Genomic DNA, 23,168 nt, shown 5'->3' on the forward strand with positions numbered 1-23,168 from the left:
GTGTATTTGTAATAAAAATATAGTTTGTACATGCTTTTATGGGTATAAAATAATATTCTGCATCACTATGTCCCCCCTGCCATTGTATTTAGTCTATTTGTTGTATGTACCATGGCATTTCACCCTTTTATGTTCCATATTTTATGCCTTTTAACTTTTGTAACAAATGTACTTTAAGTTTAAAAGTAAGTTGTACCATGTAACAGTGTTAGCAAGTGCGGGAATCAAACCGCAACTTCTCTGTATGGATTGGGTCCCTTAATGAATCTTGGTTGAGTAACACAGTAGCTAGACAGGAACAAGCTAATGAGTGGCAATTAACACCTATGAAACCACAGAGAAGGAGAGGAAAGGATCAATACAGAGCCAGGAACTCCCTGAAACTTCACTGTTAAAGGTGCAGAAGCCCTGGTTTGAACTAATCACAGTAGTAAATTAATCAAACATTATCAATGGACTCCCAAGACTGCACATACCTGCAGATGTGACCCCTGGGGCTGACAGCTGCCATTGAGCATCCACCAAGGGGGACGTCCCACAAGATCAATGACCCCTGGATTGGGTAAGCCCAAAAATTGGGGAGTCACCAAAGTCTGCCAGAGAGGGATAAAAGGCAGTGAAGAATGACCCTCCACTGGCGCTGTCTCTGACCTGAGCAGCACCCTGCCTGCCCAGCCAGTGACCTCCTTCTGAAGCAACATTGCACTGAAAGAAGCCTTGACTGGCCATCGATGGCAGACTCCAGTGCTTGGGGATAGGTATATCTTGACATCAGTGCTTAGTGTTCATAGCTAGCTACTGTAAGTGTGTGTGTGCATGAATGTGTGTGCATTTGAGGGGATGAGCCCCAAGGTTTATGATCTGACTTTTGCATCCATCTAATAAGCTAGAATTTTATGATGATCCTGTGAGTTGGTCCTTTGTAGCCAACAGATGTGTTTAAGTCAGCAGACCAAGATGATCTTTTTCCAAGGGTAGTGAAGCAATCGGCCAGTGTCATAGCAGAGCCACTGGCATGGCTGTTTGAGCACTCATGGTGCTCACATCAGGTCCCAGAGGACTAGAAAAGAGCCAATGAACTGGACTGGAAAAGGGTCAATGTGGTCCCTATTTTCAAGAAGGGGATGAAGGAGGATGTGGGTAATTATAGGCTGGTTAGCCTCACCTCTATTCTTGGGGAAACCTTTGAAAAAATTATCAAGGATCACATTTGAGGGAGCCCAGCAAGAAAAATAATGCTGAAGGGCAACCAGCAGGGTTCATAGCAGGTAAATCCTGCCTGACTAACCTTGTTTCTTTTTATGACCAGGTTACGAAATGCTTGGATGAAGGAGCCCCAAGGTAGATGTCATCTACTTGGACTTTAAGAAGGTCTTTGATACAGTATCTCATCCTATTCTTATAAACAAACTAAGCTGCTGTGACCTGGATGGACATGGTCAGCTGGGTGGCAAATCGGCTTAAGGGTTGCACCCAGAGAGTGGTAATGGCTGTGTCGGTATCGACCTGGAAAGATGTGGGCAGTGGTGTCCCCCAAGGTTCGGTCCTTGGGCCTGTGCTATTCAACGTCTTCATCAACTACTTGGATGAGGGTAAGGAGAGCACTCTGTCCAAATATGTTGATGACATGAAATTGTGGGGTCAAGTAAACACACTAGTGGGAAGGGATTGGATCCAGGTGGAGCTGGACAGGTTGGAAAAGTGGGCAGAAAAGAATAGGCTGTGGTTCAACAAAGACCAGTGCAAAGTGCTGCAGCTGGGGAGAAGGAATCACCAACACACCTATAGGCTAGGGGAGGACCTTCTCAGCAGCACAGCAGCAGAAAGGGATCTTGGAGTTATAGTTGACTCCAAGATGAATACGAGCCGTCAATGTGATGAAGTAATCAGTAAAGCTAACCACACTCTATCATGCATTAGCAGATGCATCATGAACAAGTACAGAGAGGTGATACTTCCCCCCGTGTGACATTGGTGTACTGCATCCAGTGCTGGGCCACAAACTGACAGAGAGCGGATTTAGGTTAGACATCAGGAAGAACTTCTTTATGGTCCGGGTTGCCAGAATCTGGAATGGACCTCCAAGGGCGGTGGTGCTCTCCTCTACCTTGGGGGTCTTCAAGAGGAGACTGGACAAGCACCTGGCTGGGGTCATATGACCCCAGTGCTCTTTCCTGCCCAGGGCAGGGGATCAGACTCAATGATCTAATAGGTCTCTTCTGACCCTAAAATCTATGAAATTTATGAGTTTATTAGATTCGTAATATTTTTCTTTTCCCACAACACCACAAACAGTGGCAGTACAACTGTTGGCTCCTGTCCAAGCTCATGTTTTAAAAAACAGCCAGTAACACCCCCCCCAGACAGATCTGACTTCTGTCACTTGCACAAGAAATTCTGAATTGCAAAGGAACTGCTTCCAATTTACACCATACTAAATGTGATAGGAATGATACCTAGCCAGCAAAATAAAATGCTTTTTCTCTTTTCTTGTTTTTCTTTTTTGCCGCCTTCTCTTCCTGAGAGGCTCCTTTTTCATATGAATGGGATTGTTGCGAGTGAAATACAGGTAAAATACTGAATTTAATTTAAATCAACTTAAATTGATCAGATGTGACATAGCTCATGCAACACATTCTTTTCTTCTCTTGAATTTACAGAAAGTAAGAGGATGTAAACACTTTCAAAAAGCAGACTGTGCCTGAGAGTGACTAGCCATAATACTTTTTTTTTTTTAACCGAAGCAAATAAACACAATGCGGTCTGTCAGCATGCCGGATTCTCCTGCCCTATGGGCAGTGGTTCCCAACGGGAGTGCTGCTACCACCATGACCCGGTGGACTTACACTGGCAGAGCCAAATCAGGAAGCACATGTGGCAAAAGTCTTCACTTTTGCTGCCGCCTTTCTCAGCCTGACCCCACATGCTCATCCCAGAAACAGGTAGTTTCTGCTGTCTGCTAGCTGTTCCTGCCCTCGCTCCTATTTCAGAGTCCAGAAAACTCTTAAGCTCTTTGCAAAATCATAGATCCAGGGACACTAGTCTTTAGCAGCAGCTAGGGTTCCAGCTTCAGTTAAGAAGGAAAGGACAGGTGAATCACCTGAAGTTAAGCTCTGGCCCTGCTCTGTGCAGCCAGAATTCTCAGTATTATTATTTTTAAAAACCCACCATTTCAATTTAGGGAGAATTAAACCAAACTAAACCCCCATCGCGTGTACAAACACCACATGTTTTTAAGAAGGTCTCTGAAAAAAATGCTAACTAAATCCTCCAGTTTTGCTGAATTCTCAAGGCGTCAGTGATCATACCAGTAGCTTTTTCTTGCATCTCTGTGGTTTAGTAGTGTTGTTTAGTATCAATGTGGAGGTGAGAGGAGAGATGGTATTTGTGGTGTTGTGTTGTTTTAATTGCTGATATGGTTGAATATAACCAGAAAACCTACCCCACATAACTTTCACGTAACAACCTTGAATTATTTTATTGATGATATTTCACCTATCTAACTTGATTTGTCCACATAGGAAGAATAAGTTTACATCTGCAATGTGAATTTGCGTGCAGGAATATGATCTGAATATTATCTTCCCTAGAGTTTTGTTGTAGGATAACCCCATGAAATACGCTGTTAATAGCCTTAAGTTTTTAATTAAAGCCTATGTTTAAGACCATGATCCAGACATTTAAAGGCTTATTATGACTATTGGAGTATGGGTCTGTGTTGAGAAGTACAAAATTTACGCAACATTAATAACCAGCATTAGTTAAGTAATTCCCTACACACCGAACTGAGAATGTACCCTGTAGCAATCTTGTTAAATTTTCATGTCTCATGAAAATGATCAAATTTTTAAGTGGCCAAAAGAATGAATTTAAATGCACTGGCAATAGCAATCAGCAATGGAATATACTACTAGAAGGGTATATTTTTGAGCATTTAGTAATTTAACTGAATGTTCCTGTCAAACTACTGACAAAGGCACTATAAACTTGGTTTTAAATTAATTAATGTAAACAAACATGGTAAGTGCTACAGGACAAATTAATATTTAAAAATTCTTCCCTGTTTATTACTGCGCTTAATTTTCTCTCTTAAACGTACTTTGTGAGCCTTGGGCAGATAAGAAATTATTTTTTTGGTAGTTTAATGAATTATAAAGTGCATTTTAAACAGAAATGAATAACTAATAAATGCCAAAAGTGATTAATTTTTGGAGTTTGTGGACAAGGCTTTTTGTATTAAATTCAAAAGTTGCCCTAAATGTTTGAAAGTATAAGAAAATAGAAAAGTGAATCAATTCAAGTTTTGATTAACTTACTAAATCACAAATTATTTTCCATTCCAATTAAATCACTGGATTAGGGAAGAGACTAATAATAGATTTCTGTTGTTGCTATGCAAGGTTAAACATGCTTCATCATAAATCCCTCCTCCGTATATGATTTACTGCATTGTTCTCAGGTTTGGGATTAAAATACTCAGGCCAAAAGCAGATTTAATTCACACTAGTGTAATTCATGAGTTATTCCACTAACATTATTAGCACCAATTATAGTGGAATTAGAAAGCTTTGTTCACCTTGCATCCTTTGTACCGTAGATATGGACTATAATTTTAGGGTTAAACTGACTTGAAAAAAACTAATTTCAAAGCCTCCAATGGAAGCCTCTGCTTGGAAGTCCCATGGAGGCACCGTGGTCTGCTGCCTGCTATGACTGGGGAGGCTTTGAGAGGGAAGTGTTTATTCAGTTTGCTCTCAGAAGCTAGGGATTAAAACAAGGAACAAGTTCCGCTGTAAAAATATCAGCTGAACAGTAAACTAAAGTAGGCCCCAACACATGAGCTGGGAATGGTTAAAAATCTATTGTGTTAACAATAAAGATGATGAATTTGGGATTCAAAGTTGAGGTTTGTTAATTATGAGATGGGTATAGAAGCTTTGTAAGCTTCACCAAACTGCCCTATTTGCTTTAGTTATGACCTGCAGGTTCCTCTCCCTAAGCAGAAGACATTAGTTTTGAACCCAGGGATCGGTAACGTTTTTGGGTAGAATTCCAAAAACACCCACAACCAGAACTTGTAAGATGTTGGTGTGCCAGGGGCAGATGGCAGGGGAGGCCCAAGGGCCCGATCCTTATGGCAGCACAGCCCCAGCCCTTTTCTGCCATCTGCCCTAAGGCCCATGTACCAAGTAAAGTACCAAGTAAAATACTTTTGTGTGCCATGCTCTGGCACCCATGCTGGGGGCTGCCAACTGCTGCTCTAACCCATTGTTTTCCCAGGTGCGTATCACTGCCAACTGTAGTTTTATTTTTTTGTATAATGGACTCTCCTTTTGTTAAGGAATCAGTTAAGATCAACTATGTCACACAGGATATCAAGAAGACCTCAAATGGAAACTTTCTTGTTGCTACCAGAATGGATAGCTGTCTAGGTCTAGTGTTAAATTTTTCCAGATTGCTAAAACCTGTTATATTGGTTCTGTTTATTATATGGGGCATGTGGAAGTGTAGATTTGCCTGCCTGAGAATTTGGAGGTATTTTAATCCAGAGGTTTCAGTTGGGCCTATCATTAGTCAAAACTGGTGATGGAAAGAAGCAAAGACTTTGCCTCCTGCTTCTTTCATTATCCAGACACCAGATCATGGTTTATTAGGCCATAACTCATAAATGTTAGGGTAAATAATATTAGCATTTAATAATTATTTATTTTTAAAGTGAGAGGACTGGCATTAATTATGGGAAGAAGAATCAGTTAAATGGGATTAGTGGTGGGACTACAAATAAATCCATCACAATTAAATGAAAAATTAGCTATTTACTTCTTGCCTCATGTACCTTACTTCTTGTCATGGCAGCACCTAATCAAAATCAAACACAGCAGGCAGATAGCTTGTCCACAGACTAATTCCTAGAAGTGCTCTGCTTGAGGAAAAAGCAGTACCTTATGTATGATTTGCTGGAGGCCTCAGTGCAAAATATAGATGGGAAGGAGCAGCTCATATGATTTTGGCTAAAGAAATAGCTCTAGTGGTAGGAGCTGAGAGAACCCCATATCCAAGTATTCTCTAGCCTGGTTGTCAGGATCCTCTTCAAGAACATGGTAGACCTCATTCAAATCCATTCTTTTGCCAAAGTGGCAAGAAGAGTTGAGCAGTAGAATGAATTATTTGTGCATTATACCTATATAGCACATCACTCACCTTCCTTTCGAAGGGCTGGAAGAGTAGTTCATATCTTTGCTTCTGCATTTATAGATATGGGGGGCAGTCCTCCTCTTGAAAGAAACATGCATTTAGTTCTTAATCACCTTCAGCATGGCACTGTGACTTCTTTTCTTTTTATTTTACCATATTAACATTTTATCATTCTAAGCGTTCTAAATGTAACCTTGTCTTCATAATATTCATTATTTAAAATCATTTCTACTTAAGCAATTGTCTACAAAGGTAGCCACCATTTACAGTGTGTGCAGGAAATCCAACTGAGTTTATGAAATGTGTCAGAAATATATATCTGCTTTGTAAAACACCCAAGGGAAATCTTCATTTGTCCAGGAATTGACAACATAACAAGGATGAAAATGACACCTACATCAGAAAACCAAGAGCTGGTAGCAGTGCAGGAAAGCTTGATGAGGAAAGATGATTTTACAGTAGAGAAGATAAGGGTTGATTTTTTTTTTTTTTTTAAATATCAGTTTTGTCAAGAAAAACTAAACATTTATTACTAAGTAGTAGATTGCCTGTCAAGAATGGGCAGGCAGGGACACAGGCCTGGTTCTGGTCCCTCCCCACTTTGGATCTGGGTCTGGGCCCGGACCCATCCCCCACCATCTCTCCCTACCAGTTTGGGTCCAGGCCTGCTCCCTTCCCTCCCCACTGCTGATTTGGGTCTGGGCCTGTTCTTTCCCCCCCTCCACCTTTAGACTCTGGACATGTTTCTCACCCCCTCACTTCTCTGCACCTCTGAAGGAGCCATTGGGCTCTGATTGTCCTATGACCTGGCCCAGCCAGCACCCCAGTCACTGTGAATGGGGCCCCAGCCAGGCCGGGTCATGGGGCAATCAAAGCCCCGAGGCTCATCAGGAGCATGGCCCATGGCCTCCCAGTCTGTGCACGGGGCAAGGGCAGGCTGCAGCTGTGGGCTGCACTTAGCCTCTGCTCCATGCCTCACTGCTGCTGTTTTGACAGTGGCGTGGCCCGGCATCATATGAATCCTGCCACTGGATGGGGTGCGCAGTGAGGCACATGGCACTGTCAAAACTGTGGCAGCAAGGCACAGAGCAGTGGCTGGGTGCAGCCCACAGCTGCAGCCTGCCCTTGCCCTGTGCACAGACTGGGGAGTCATGTGCCCCCCCTTTGGCTCCCCAGCGCCATGCCCTGAGGGGAGCCACCAGGCTCTGACTGTCCCATGATCCAGCCCAGCTGGGGTCCAGTTACCATTAACAGGACCCTGGCTGTGGCAAATTGTGGGGCAATCAGAGTCCAGTGGCTTATCCAGGGGCACAGCACAGATCCAAGGAGGAGACACATTCCCCCCCTCCTCTGGCTTCTCCTGCATCTGGCCGTATCCACCACCCCATGCCCTGGTCTGCTCTCACTCGGTGCCTTGCCACCACCCCCCCACCTCACCTCCCTGCTCCCCCTTCCTGGGTGGAGGTGCTCTGGAGCCAGGGAGTGGGGCAGGTGGTCAGGGGTGTGGTGCAGTGAGGCAGAGTGGGGCATGCTGCCATGGGGTACTACCTCAGTGCACTATGCCTGCTTCCCTCCTTTTCCTCTCTGCCGCCTCCTGCTCCCTGCTGGCTGTGGTCTGGGCATGTGCCGTGTCATGCTGTGCCTCCTGACAATGGGCTGCAGGGAGCAGGAGGTAGTGGGGAGGGGAGCAGGCATGGCAGCACCCTGCAGCAGTATACCACATGGCCATGCCCAATGGCAGGCAGCGTGCTGTGACCCGTGGCAGGCAGCGCACTACAGCAGGGAGCACACCACGCTGTGCTGTGCCTTCAACCGCCTGGTCTGCTCTGTGGTCCCTGACTGCCTCTGCTGCCTCATGTCTGTTTGTATGTCTGTAACACTCCAGACCAGCCAATCACTACCCGCCCTGTGGGTGGTGCATGCGCAGTTGGCCCAGAGCATTACAGACACAGACTAAGTCTTTTATTATATCAGAATTATCATGTCTGTAACTCAAGGGACCCACTGGGTGCCTATGCACATGCTTGCGCGTGGGGGAGGGCCGGCATTTTAATTAGAGCCATTTCCGGAGAATGGCTCTAATTAAAATGCCTCAGGGTTATGTGTATTAAGCCCCCACACATTTAAAAATGGCCGTGGAATGCTTTAATGATCATTTTATGTGTTTTTAAGTGCCTTGGTAGACATTTTTAAACCCACAGGGGCTTATACGTATGATGTTGCAGCAATGCTAGAACATTCTAATAGGAATGCACAGCAGACTCAATTGATCAAGTCTGCTCTGAAGCACTGTAAGTAGAATGCATCGAAGCACATGTATAGGCATGCAGTTGTCACTGTAAACACCAAATCAAACACCACTCAGTCTCAGCATTCAAACTTTCCTCATTGAACAAGCAATATAATAAATTTATGTACACTAAAGATGTAGCAGAAAAACTGATGGAGTGAAAAATTTATATTTTAGAAAATGTTTAGGAATTGTTATATTGTCTGAATCAGCAGGAAGCTTCAAAACTGACTGTTGGAGCAATTCTTTACTTCAAGTACATCTCAGGTAAGATCAGTTTGGTTTGAGTCAAGTAATCCTTTAGAAGGACTCTAAAATGTTACTGTGATAACAGTTGTTTCTGGTTGGTGGTATGGTTCATTCTTTTCATTTGAAAGTTCAGTCTTCAAGAGACTGCTTCAGAAACCACTTGTGGAGTAAGAAGTATCTGCCAAAAAGTTCTGTTTGTGATCAGGGCTTTGATCAGTTTCAGCTTTAAAAGCTAATTCCTTTTCATCCTCTCTGGCACTTATGATCCAATAATTTTATTAATTTCTGTGATTTGTCATTTTTTGTTTTCTGATGTTGCATGTTTTTTCTCCTTCTAAACACATCTGACATATAACAGTTGACAACATAACACCACATACTTCTTTCAGCACTGAACCATTTTTGATCACTAATAGTCATCCAAAAAGAATACGGACCTGTGCCAAAATCAGCGCAATATTATGTCATCACTGGGCACACAGAATCTGACGTTGGGTTATATAACTATTATGTTAAATTCTAAGTCATCTGTTGAAGCCCTTCTGACTCCTGCAGTACAGCAACTACATATTTTATCCTCTGACCAATTAGGAATCCTTTATGTATAATTATGTAATGTATAATTATATGACGGAAATTATAAAGAAGTATTTATCTTAATTGATGTTAAATATAAATAGCTTTTCTAGAATAACAGAGCTACCATGCAGCCCAATAAATAAATGACAATAGTCAAGAAAAACACTTTTCCAAACAAATTACAATTTGCAGGGAATTGAAGGAAAGACTAAAGTGATCACCTGAGGGACTTGCAAACAATGCTGGACATAGGAGGGAATTGCCTTGCCTCTGCCTCTCTACGTGTCTCTGTGTCTCTCATTTTCTCATCAGTCACAGTAATAACAAGCCACTTGAACTGCTTGCTCCCACTCAAAATTACAGCATACAGAGATACTGTATCAGCGCAGGCACAAGACAATTAAAGTGAACACCAATTTACTTTTTTAAATTGATAATGTTGGTTGTATGCTATTGGAAGTCTCATTTTATAATGAGTGCAGGCATTTCTATATAGAAGGAAGTGAGATGTTTGAATGGAGGGGAGGACTTATTCCAGTCCAGAATCAATCAGTGCTGGAAAATCTTGCAGGGGCATGTGCTTATAGATGAACCTGAAATCATGTATTAGCAGACTTCGTGTATAGAGTCTCTTGAGATGGGGACTGATGTTGAAATGACAGATGGTCATATTGATCGTGCCCTGTAGAAAATACAGTATAACCTGGAGGGAAAAAAAATCTATTTTCTTTGAAGACACACCCTTAATAAGTTACACCTCCTCCCCCCCCTCCCCCCCTCCAACATTTCACTCAAGAACTGTACACAACCAACTGAGCAAGTATCTATAAAATTAATTTCAATCACTCCCTGGGAAGAGACAAAGAGAGAGAAAATATTTTAAATACTTTGGAAGTATTCAGATCCTACAGTTAGGGTGGCCATTGAAATTCCTAGATGAACAGACTCAGCCAAGTAATGGGCAGAAATTGTAGTATTTGTAGATGAAAGAGTCAATTAAGTTAATATTATGCATTTGAGAGAGAGAACACTTTATATCCACAGCTGTTCAACTGCTATGACCTGATCTGCACCAATAGCATGATGAATACCAGGTTTTTATATAGCTGGAGAAATCCAGAAACAAAGGAGAAAAGGGCTGCAAACAGGCATTGCATTTATCCTGGGATAAACCATTTAATCCCAGGACAAAGTGTAGTAATCCATATCCTTTTGTCTAAGGATAAAACCTAAAGAAGTTCACAGAATAAGAAGTACTAACAATTTATTTTAGGACATCACAAAGTGCATCTGGATGGCGTCATTGAATCAATGGCAGAAAAGCAGCAGTGATTCAGCCATTCACTAAACCCTGATCAGAAGGACAAAGTGTGTACATGCCAGTCCTGGGTTATTTCTGGTCTGGGGCAAACAGAGGCACAACTTTGTCCAGGGACAAATGCAACGTCTGTTCATAGTCTATGACCAACCCCTACATGGGCTGGGGGGAACGGAGATATGCGTTTTCAGTGCAGCTGCTGCAAGGCTTCCTGTAAGGCAGAGTTTCTCAACCTTTTAGACTCAATGCACCCATACATAGCTTCAGAATTTATTGTAAGTATCTTATGAATATTATAATGCAAATATCATTGTATTGTCAATTCATATGTTGTTAATTGATTATATGATTACAATTCTATTCTATTCACTCCTTCATCCCACTGGCGGGGACTGCCCCCCTACTCTGCTTGACCCAGTGCCTACTTGTTCCTGGCGCAGTAATGGACTCTCCAGACATGGCTCCAGGTCACTTGGGAATCACTGGGTCAAGTTCTTTCAGTAGTTACCCAGAGCAATCCCCCTTGAAGTCCAGCCCTGGGGCCCTAATGTATAGGGTCTGAGGATGCTCAGCTGGCAGGAACAAGGTACTGGGCTGCAACCCTAACTCATGGGGAGTGCTGAAGATTGGAGGGCCAGGAAAGGGGATGTGGCAGGCCTAGGGAGTGCCCTTCTACCACCACAGGGTGAAACTGCATCATGTGCCTCAGTTTTGCAGGAGGCATATTGGAGCTGAACTGGAAAGAGCTACAGCAGAATTTGCCCACCTTCCTGTATAATGTAATGCAGGCGGGTGCACCTTTCTGCTGAAGCGTCTTCACAGTTTAGCTCCGATACACCCCCTGTAAGCCTCAGTATGTGCTGCAGTTTCACCCCATGGCTGTTGGTACTGTGGCACCCCTGGTAAGTTCCCATGGTGCTTCAAGTGCTCTAGCACCCCAGTTAAGAGCCATGCTGTAAGTAATCTGCTGCTGGCCATGGCCAAAATTCATAAGAAAATGGGCTACATGCCTATCATGTGTTGAGTTTGCACTTGCTGCTATTGCATGCATATTTCCATAGTTATGCCCTGTAAACAATAAGTCAGACCACTCTGAAACTGGTCTGTTAGCTTGGCCTAGTTCCTATTACATTGTAATCTGTTATGGCAAGATCCTTCCCCAGTGTTTGCACATCCATAAAAAGCCTTTCTACACATGAAGCTTATCCCTCTTTAGCACATCAGGAGGATTGTTTCCACCCAGCCAGCAGCATGATCTGCAAGGGCCATGCTTCCTGGCAAGTCCCACTGAGACGGGAAGCAGTTGCAGAGGTATAGAATATGGGCTGGCTTGGTTACAGGGCCAGCACACCTTATTCCAGCCATTTTTCCATGGCTAAAAAAGGGGTCCTCTGAGACTACTCTAAACCTGCTCTAGGTGATTTCAGGATTAAAATGAACAGAGCAAGTGCTGAAATACAGATACCGGTGTAGGTAATTCTAGTCACCCTTAAGGGAAATATTGCCATAGGAAGGGCACTATATATTTATATTTCCCCTCTTTCCATCCTGGTTTTATCATTTTGATAATAAATGTGCCTTTGAAATAAGCTGGCTTTATTTTGTCCCTGAAAAATGTATTTTTCCCCTTTATTATTTAAAGAAGAACAAGTATTGGAGACAAAAGCTGCAATTTGAAAGGAAAGGAGTGAGGTGTTACCAGGTCATTTGGCAAAAACAAGTTACCATCTTTTTTCAAATCTGATGTCAGAGGGAAAACTGCTGTTTAGCTGCTATGATGTCAAATGAACGCTACGTGTAGACACGAAGGTATTTTTTTTTTATAGAAGGGCAAATCAGAATACTTTTTTTTTTCAGTTTTCATATCTCATACTTCTCATTTCGTTTATATACTACCTTTTCTTATCGAGTGATTGATTCTGAGAACCTGAAAAAGGCTGCTGTGCACCCTTGAACTCCCAGTAACTTGAGTAAGAGTACAACATTCAGGACCTCAAATGATTTGGCCTCAGGACAGCAAAGTATCTTCCTTTTGTACACCTTTCATTCATTTTTTGAACTGGGAGCCCCGAACACATCCAATTAGACATGATAAGAAGCTCCATAAAATTGGTTCTCACTTTTTAACTAAAATGGCAACGATACTCTAATTAATGTTTGTTCAGTGCACTCATTTGAATGCTGTTTCAAACCAATATGTCTCTCAAGTCCTCTGCTTTTCCCCTCATTTCAACAATTCAGGCAGTTACAAAATAATCAAATCACCTCTATAAATCACTCAGGAAGGGAGGGTTTTGTTTTTTTCTTTTGTGCAACATGCTTGCTGAGGACAGAGTTTATTTACTCGCATTTGATTGAAAGAACCACTCTGAGGCCAGCTTCTGTATGTGCTGTCCACAGGGAAGCAAGGAGCTGAAACTGGGAACTGTTTCTTTCTTTACAAGAATCTTTGGACCCACTTTGCTCCAGGCTGTAGAATAAAAGAGAAAAGAACAGGAACTGGGTAGAAGACTTCTTTAGAGGTAAAATGCCAGTTTTCCACCTCTTATTAAATTACAGTTTAGGTAAGAGATTACTATTGGGTTCAAGCACTTCAGGCCCAGATTAGATTGCTGCTTGCCACCCCCTCCCCAGCCTACCTCTGACATTGTTCCATCTACCTTACAGCCTCCTAACATGGGAAAGACGGGATGAATGAGACTCCCTGATATCTTTTTCCAATCACGTTAACACTAGATCCTCAAGTCCCCAAGGTCTGGACCAGCGATTCCCAAAGGGTGTGTCATACCATGCTACTGTCCTGCTTAAAATAGTCCTTTATCAGTATTGGATCCAGCCTGAAGAGCCACAGCATCCACACTGGTTTGGAAATTTGGCATAGGGGAAGTAATGGCAATTCATGCTGCAATTGCTCCTACCACTGCCAAGTTTCAAACCCTGCATAGTGGGATTGGGCCCTGGCACTGCTCATCTACCATGAGGCCAATAGGTTGGGCAGCACTGTATATGTCATATATATGTACACACCTTTTGGGGCTTAAGAGTGATGTGTGCTACCAATTTTAATCCAGACGAAATGTGCCCAGGTATTATAGATTTGGGAAACACTGGTCTAGACCAATTATAATTCCAGGCTGCAGCATTCACTGGCTTGCATGGGAAGTTGTGAGAAATTGGTAGCTAGTTGGCTACGCTTAAATTTTTTTCCACTCAACTCTTCTTTCCAACCAAGCACTGAATTAAGGCATAGGCCTTGTCGCAGCTACAACAATGATCTGCATGCACTGGACACGCCAACTATCATGATGCAAGGTTGGGTCCAAAGGTTTTTTGGGGAAAAAAGAAAACAATGTCTCAGTCTTTTGAAAAGTAGATAGGCTTGCCAGCTGTTCTAGCCCAAGGAGATAATGGCCTTGAACCCTGAGTGAACTTGTAAATTCTAATGGGGGTCGGTGGTCTCGTTGGTAAAGCACATTATCAAGTTATTTATTATGTAGAACTGTTTCGGCTCATAAACCAGCAGCAAGCCAAATTTGAAAAATAAATTATTAAATTTGAAATTGAAACCATCAAATAACAAACAATACCATAAAAGTGACAGGTGGGATTATGTACATCACAGCCTAGCACTTTGCTAAAAGTTCCTGAGAATTCATTAAGATACTGCTTTTAAGGAATCAACAAGCCTCTCTTGCACATGCATGCCCTCTCTCTCTTTCTCTCAATCTTTCCCTTTGTTTTTTGCTCTTTTTTCACCCCTTTTTCCCTCCCTCCTCAACCTAGAGTGACAGTTTTAGAAATTCATTCACTTGCATTTAAACACAGGTTAAGAATAGCTGCCATAAAAAGACCAAGAGAAGAAATTAATGATTATTATAATTATACATTCAGAGTTTAAGCTGACAAGGAAATGGACCATGTTTCTTGGAAACTTTTGAGTGGTGTCAGCTATAAAACCACAGGATGATTTCATTTCGTGTAGGGTCCCTATTCAAACTCTACATTGGATTGTTTGAATAGTAGAACCCCAGCAAGGAGTGATTATTGAGTGTCTTAGACCTATAGGCAGATGAATTCTTTGAAGTCTCTGAAACAGTAAAATAATTTTAAATTTTTCAGTGGCTGTGTCTATATGAGATGCCTTTCTACGCAGCAGACTACTGTTCAGTGAAGCGTCACAGTAACCATGCTCATGAGCTACTGTGCAGTATGTTAGTCTACTGCCTGATTTTCTATTACACAGTAATGCATGTTTAGACACCTGACCAGGAGCAATTTTCTTTGTCAGTGCAGGAAGCTGGGGGTGAGAGAACAATTTCCTGCCCTGGGAGCTGTCTGCTGCCAGTGCAGACTCCAGTTGCAGAGCCCAGGTGGGGACAATGTTCTCCTGCTCTGGCAGCAAGCAGCTCCTGGCCCTGGCTCCACAAGTGCAGCCAGGGCTGGGAGATTGCTCCCTGCCCTTGGCAACTCCCTGAATAGAAGGGGGGCACTGTGCTGGCAGGGTTTTAATGAATCATGCATCCAGATTCTATACTTGACCAACAAAATGAGCATTGATAACTGGTGCTCAAACAGTTCCTTTTTATGAGTGTAGGACCCAATTTGATTCACATATAGGATCCGCCTGCATTTGATCAAATGTTTCCCCATTCAGTTCATGTGTAATTTCTGGAACCACTTTGAAATCTTGCAAAGTGTATTTAGGCGTTGTTTTGTTTTACCAAATACTTTGACTTTTAAAAATATTTTTTCCTCTTTATTGCATAAGCAATAGTAAAATGCTTTTGAATTACTCTTTTAATCTCACCACTGAGTTGAAGCAGAAATACTCTTACCAGTGGTGCAGCCTGTGTTACTGCCTTCTGTGGAGAGGCCTGTGGGATCATTGTAGATGTGGATTTGTTATTGCTAGTAGTTTCTCCAGAATCCTTGCTAGCAGTGCCAGATGGGTTACCACTAGTGGTGATTCCATGGGTGGGAGTAACTGAACGGATTGAGGTGGCAGATAGCAAAGCTGAATGTTGAATCAATACAGCAAGGTTTGTTTGACCAGCTACTGGCTTTAAGGGTATGACTTCTGGGGATGGAGGTGAAATACTGGCATTTATAGAAGATGATTTGATTTCATTGGTGGTTGAAGAAATTGTTGAAATAGAAATGGCATTAGAAGTCATAATGGGAGTTGATGTTTTTCGCTGAGACAGTGAACTTAGTTTTAAAATACTTTTGCGTGGCTTTGATTGTGCAGTGATTGGAGCCTCAGCCAGAGCTGGAAGAGGTGCTGTTGGGGGAGAATCCAATACTGGGTTAGAAAACTGATGGGTTGGAGAGATGTACTTGATTTTCACATGTGGAGATTTGGATTTGTCCTGTTTCTGGAGTGCAATCAAATGGCTATTCTTAGCAGCAGGCTGAGTAGACAAAAATGTATCTGCAGCACCTGGGGGTAATATAGCTTCACCAATAATGGAGGAAATTGTTGCACCAGGAGCAGTCTTAGTAGACAAGATGGGAGGTGGATCTTTCTTTTTAGAGCCTGAAACAAATTTAAAACGTCTTTTTTGGGATTCGTGTGGTGTTGGGGCAGGACCCTGGGGGGCCGGCGGGGCGGGACCCTGGGAAGATGACTCTGGTGTGTTCAGAAGTTGAAACGCTGAAAATCGTGAGGTTATTTGAATGGGTAGAAGTTTCGGTTTATCCTCTTTCTGGAAGACAATTGGTTTCCGCATTATTAATCAGTCATTTTAACCAATTTCTCACTTTCCAGTAGTTGGCAAATGGGACAGTACAAATCTAGCACATCACGCACCTTTTACTGTGTCTTATAGGGGGGAGCAATTTATGGTTCTTTTGTCCATCTTAAACTCTCCCAAACAATAGCAGCTTCCACCATTTCCCCTTTATTTGTGATATGTTTATACTGGTTCCATTCTACCCTCGAGACTAGCCCTGCCCACCTGCTCCCAATCCTTTCAGTCTCCAGCTCTCCCTGTTGACTCTTGTCAATGCATGCAAGACAGCAGCAATGGAGAGCACCTCTGGAATGTCCTTACAGCTGCAGTTTGGAGTTGGTGTATGTAGGGTGGGAGCAAGCAAGGGAGGCCTAATTTTTGGCAGCCATCATAAGAATGGTGCAGACTCTCATGACTAGTCTATATATGCCCTTAGTATCAGTTTTCCTGGATCTTCAAGCTAAAATTTTCCTATTCTTGATTTTTATTCATTAAATAATAATTTCACTTATTTGTGTAATTTCCAGAATTGTTCCTCTGCCTATTTGGGGATTTATATGCTTTAGCTCTTTGCATATTGTTACTATATTCCCCATTAGCTATTGGTGTTCCTTCTGAACAAGTGAGCCCACTTGTATATGAATATTTTTCTTTTCAGTTACCATTTAAAAGCTGCAGATGCCTATTCTGGATATAGTGTTCCATGCTTATTAGAAAAAGTTGAGCTGCGACAGATGGTACAGTTCACTATGAATAGGATGCCTCTGCTAGAGAATAGCATCACTGCAGTTTATGTGGCTCACTTATTTTTGTATATCACAAACAGCTTGATTTTAAATACATGAAACTTTTGATTTTTATAAACACTTACAGTTACTTTTCTTGCTTGTAAGTCTGAAGGCTTTGATCTTGCTTTCTTGCCTGGCCGGTTTGGTTTTGGAAAGTCCAGAGAAAAATTGAGTCTATTCCATGGTTGTTGTATTAATTTATAACTTTCATTATCTGAAATTTGGATGAAAGAGAAGTAAAAATTGGCATATGTATATTTTAAAAAGGCAGCCACTGTCTATGTACAATGATTAGATTTAACTGCCTTGGAAGCCTTACAAAAACAAAACCAACCCCCTCCACCCCCCACCCTACAAATTTAAGAGAATGCAACTGTTAGTTAATAAAGAAATGGCTTCATAAAATTGTGCTCTTGGCATTTCCTAACTGCTTTGTATTAGTTAATATACGTTTAACTGTACATTGGCAAGGTCCCTAACACTGTAAATAACAGAAATAATTTTTAAAGAAACATTATCAACTTGAAGACCAAAATGTGATTTTTTTTTTTTCCAGTGCTTTAACATTACATATGATACTTTGTCTCCACATAGAAGTTGTCATTTTACCGATGCTGCTAGATTTTAAGCATTTTAACTCCCAAGTTTACTTGACTGGTGTTGAACCTATCATGGCAAAGGATGACCACTTGTTGACTACTTAAAACTTATGAAATTTGGGTCATGTTCAATCCAAATTCATCTACTGTCTTCAAAACATGCATGACTGGGTTCATTTCTTATAAATTTATTTATTTTTATTGGTGTGCGGTGCATGAATTTATCTCTCTTTTGTTGGAAGCATTATCAAAAGTAAATTCTTTATCTTTGAGGCTCGGGACAGACATTATGTATAAACTGGTTCAAGTGATCAGAACCAAGTTTAAACCTGTAACAGAACAGACATTCAGTGCACTTAAACCAGTTTGAAAATGGCTGAAACCGGTTTGAGATGAACCTGGTTGAATGTAGTATTAGACTTAACTGATTTGGCTCAAAGCGGTTTATGCAATGTCTGTCCCAGACCCCTTGCTGGTTTAAGATTAAACCAGCATCCCAACATGTTCTCTGGATGGGGCTCTGCTCAGCTCCAGAGCTGGGCTGGCCCCTCCACTCTGCTGTCTAGCCAGAGCAGGGACGGGACACAGCAAGACACTGGGCACCACAGCACCATTAAGGCAAAGTGGGCAGGGAGGGGATTAATTCTTACCTCCTCCCACACTGCAGCCAGGGCCTGCCTGTCTGCTGGAGAGCAGAGGGGAGGGGCCTGCAGCAGAAATTAACCCTTCTCCCTTCTCCCTTTACCTTAATGGCATGATGCCAGGACAGTTGTTCTGCAGGGTATGGAGGAGGACTCTGTTCTGTGCTGAGGGGGTGGGATTCTTCCCCTCTTCCTCCTCCCCCCAGGGTGGGGAAGGCGGGGGTCTCTGGGATGCTGGAGAGGGACTATGCTTCCTACCCCTCCTCCTGGCTGGGAGGGGGAGGCTCTATGCAAGGCTGCCCAGCCCTGGTGGGGGGGAAGGAGGGGAAGAGTCCCCATCTGGGGCCAGGCAGCATTGCATGAATCATCCCCTCCCTATCCCCCAGTGCTGGGGGAGAAGCAGGGCTGAGCAGCCTTGCAGTGCCCTGGGGAGGAAAGTGGGGAAGAGCTCCCCGCCCTGCCCCACGGCAGTGGGGGAGAGGGAGGAGGGGGACAAGTTCCCCTCTGGGACCAGGCAACCCTGTGTGCTGGGATTGATCCCGCTGTCAGGGAGCCATTGGGGCAGGCAGAGCTCTCCCCCCGCCTGCCCCAATGGCTCTCCCTCGTCTTCCACCCTCTGAACCTGCAGGCCAAAGTGGGGGGTTAAACCCCTCCTCAGTCCCAACTGCCAGGGTCTGCCAGGGCCTGGCCACATCCCCCTCAGCTCAACTTCCCTGTTGGAAGGGAAGGGCTTCTCTAGCACCCCTGGGCTTTTGGCCTGAGCCACTACAGGCAAGTGCTGAATGTCTATCCATTTGCAGACCATTTCACTCTCTGCAGGTTAGATTAACCTGCAAAGATTGAATCAATTTAGGCGTAGGCTTTTTGAATGCCTGTCCCTAGCCTGAAAGATTTTAATAAAATGGAATAAACATGCTTCCCAAGAAATGGCTAACATGCTGAACACAATATTCCCAATCCACCTGTAGGTTTCTGTACAACTGCAGCTTGTTTTTTGTCACTTTTATTCTGGAATCTGTGGTTGGGCCAGCCTCCAGTCAGTGCCATGGAGTCTGGGATGTTCATGTAGAAACAGTTTCATCCTGTTCTGATGTATCATTTGAAAGGCCAGACATATTCCTGAATCACTTTGCATGCTTGAAGGGCTGAGATTGCCCTTCCAGGATTTTGGTAGTAATTTGAGCCCAGTGTTAAACTGGGCTGAACATCCCCTTTAAACTAATGATACTCAGCAGCTACTAGGATGGAGGTCCCTTATACTTAAGTTGCCAAACCATTTCATTTAGCAAATTAGGAAAGAATGAGTGTAAAACTCCATTCATGGTCTTACCTGGCACATACTTTTCATACAGTGCAAGTCTTTCATTCTGACTGGAAAAAACACAGAAAAATTAAGCTGATGACTTTGTTCTACAAGCCAAGTTATCATGTCTCCTTATTGTCTACCAGGTTGAATTACATGCACCTTGTGCATAAAACTGTTGCAATATGGCTAGATTGTCCACATACAGCGTTTTGTCTAGAGAACTAACAGGAACAGATTCAGAGGAGGTGTGGGGGTGCAGATGCACCCCCTCCGCCTTCCCATAGTGTAGGTCGGTGGCTCCAGTTCCACTGCTCCTACAACCCCCATTATCAAATCCTGGATCTGCCTATGGGCCACTCAGTTGTTTCTCCCCAGCAAATTCCAGCCCTGCCAACGGTAACCATGATACAGACCTGATGATGTTTAATCTGTGGCCTGAAGAAAGCTACTCCTCTGTAAGTGATCCTTATTTTATTTTTTCTGGGTCAAAGGCAAGTGGAACCAAGGCAGAGAAGAGACCTGTTGATTTGTTTGGAGTGATGGTGTGTAATCTTAAAAGGGGGAAAAAACCCAAGCCAAATAAATTCAATGTAGAGTTCAATGTAGAGTTGCTGCCTTTGTCCTCAAAGGCCTCTTAGGATTATTCCAGAAATAGTAACGTGTAAACATCTACACCTAGCAGGGAATACCTAGCTGGAGGACTGCACATGAAGGAAGAATGGTTCGGTACATGAGGTGCTAACTTGTGACCCAGAAACGTGTATTCAGCTTTCTGCTCTGTAATGGACATTTTGCATGGCCCTGGGCAAGCTACTGAGCTTCTCTGCATCTCTGTTGTCCACCTACAATATTGAGGTGTTGTGAGGATAAATGTATTAAAGGTTTGTAAAAGTGTTCAGGTATTAACAAAATGGGAGCAGATAAATACCTCCTTTATCTAGCAGGACTGGTGGTGATACCTTTGGCTTGTGTCTTTATATTTGATTTATTTGATTTATTTTTGTGCCCTGCACAAGTTACTGCACTCTCAACAGAGGTTGGCTGCCATTTTGCGTAGATCATCATCACAGAGGAAAATGCTTCCTATAATAAAAACTCTTCCATTTTGAGTCATCTGAACTGATAATACTAGCATATGCTGGGTATTTTAGGAGGCCCTGGGTATAAACAGATGGATTTGTCTTCACTTTGGGTCTACATCTTCAGTCTTTTACCCAGACAGAATTTCCAGTAAAAGTAATGGTAGTCATTATTCATCCTGTAGCTGATCAGGCAAAACACTTACTGAAAGACAGTGGATAAGGCATGCCTGCAGAACTGTGGGGTCTGATTCATCTCTCATCAAAATCAATGGCAAAGCTTCTATTCCCTGTTTGGAACAGGGTCTTCTGTGCATTTTGTGCCTTCCTTGCACATCTAAACCCCCCTTTGTTTCAGTGGGATTTGGGGTTCTGTGTGGACGGGATCATTTTTTAGCAGCTTTCTGTCTTCTGTTCGTTCCGAGTAGTATTGATAATTTGGTGGCTGGAGCAGGCAGGTGTGCTGTCATTTTGTTACTTTGATTTAATTCCTCTGTTTTCTGTGACTTTCTTCCTCATTTCTCATGTCCTTTGGCTAAAAAGACAACAGCTGATACAGAAGGTTACTTCAGCCTTGTTCTCAACAAAAAATAGCTGGATGGTAGTTGGGTTAGAGAGGGTTTTGGTGTTTAAAAAAAAAAGGTAAACCTTTTTTTAAAAAAAGGCACATTCAAAGATAAATAACTATTAGTAAGCATCAATATAAGTATTTTAATATATTTTTTATGGTGGTAAAGTAGGCCTAAGAAATACAGGCTTCCCTAGCTTATGCTGGTGTATTTTGTTATAATATGATCTTGTGCAGATGTGAGAATTTGAGCACAGCTTTCTGGATATTCAGATGTGAATACCTACCATCAATTTTTGTGTCTTGGAGTGGAAGTTGATTTGGATGCCTCTCTTCCCACTATTGATAAGTGAAGAAAGACTTTGAGAAATGGAAATGATTACATAGGTTAAGTGCCTGAAAAATATAGAGCTCTCTACAAGATTTCTGATGACATAAATATCAAGGAGAGAGAATAATTGCATGTGTAGAGTTGTAAATATTCTCATAATGGCTTGAAATTAGGAAAAGGGAAATGGTTTAGAACACACAATAATTTTAAAAGGCAAAGACAAGGAAATGTTTTTAAGTGTTTAAAATTATCTCCAAAAAAATGGAAAATGCAGGGTAGAGAATGATTTTCATTGCCAAGAGAATGCCTGGTGGATCCTTTCTGCCTGAAACTATGACGCAGCAAAAGTCTTAAGTGTAATTTTAAGCTGCATCTGGTTGTTTGTAATTTTTTGACAGCTATAAGGATTTACATAAAAGAGCTGACAATGCAGCCTGCCACCTGTGCAGTCCCTTAGTTTGGGAATGTTCATAATTCTTATTTTTAAATTATATTGTTTGAAAGCTTTTTGCATCCTTCAGCACCCTTGCACCCCACCCTTTTGCTTGTTAATCAAACTGTTCATTTGAGACAACTTTGGAGGGGAACGAGCTAATTTACAGGCTTACCCTAGTGACAAGAAATTAAATGAAATATCAGCTGGACTGTCCAAATAATTGCTTCTTAGCCTCTTGTGGGCTCAGATCAAGTGTAATTTTCAGGTAAGCCATTCAGTAAACTTGAATGGGAAGCTCTCTTGAAGTGTAATAATTTAATCTTACACCAAAAATAAAAACCAAACCCCAAATAATACATTTCACTGTAGACCCTGACAATCTGATAGGAGATGACAATACAGGTTAAGAAGCAAAGATGAGAGGATCTGTGCAACTTGGACAACCGATTTACAGTGTTTCTAATACTGTACAGCTTTTTTATCACTCAGTTCAAGACAGTGACATTATTTCCAGAGATACCTCCATTAGCAAATGATAATTCAAGAAATGGCATGTCTCCCTTTTCTCTATGAGTTGTGAAAAAAGTGAGAGAATAAGGAAAAGGAGCAGATGCCAGTCTGAATAGACAGCTGAGTAGACATCTGCAGTCTGCCTGTTGATAAGATGCCAGCATTACATGCAACAGGTCTTCATGCAAGAGACTGAGCTCTAATATTTACTGAATCAGCATGAGTAGTTGACTCAGGGGCAAGATTGGTTTTATCATCTCTGAGATTTTGTACAGACATTGCAGCTAGAAGTTCAGGGGGTTAGATCTGATCAAAAATAGCGCCTGATCTAAGTGGGGGTGGGTGGGATGCGGGGGCTAACAGGGAGGTTTAAGGGACTCAGGATCCATGGGGGAAAGATTAGGGAGTGGGGACTAGTGGGGATTAGCAGGGTCTGCAGGGCAGCTTGGAGGGATCAGGGAATTAGTAGGGTCCACATGGGGTGGCGGAGTTGGGGAATTGGAAGGGGGTTGGTGGGATTAGAGAGGCTTTCTGATCCCACCAACCC

This window comes from Crocodylus porosus, unplaced genomic scaffold, assembly GCF_001723895.1.
Source record: "Crocodylus porosus isolate Cpor-Errol unplaced genomic scaffold, CroPor_comp1, whole genome shotgun sequence".
In the NCBI taxonomy this organism is placed as follows: domain Eukaryota; kingdom Metazoa; phylum Chordata; order Crocodylia; family Crocodylidae; genus Crocodylus; species Crocodylus porosus.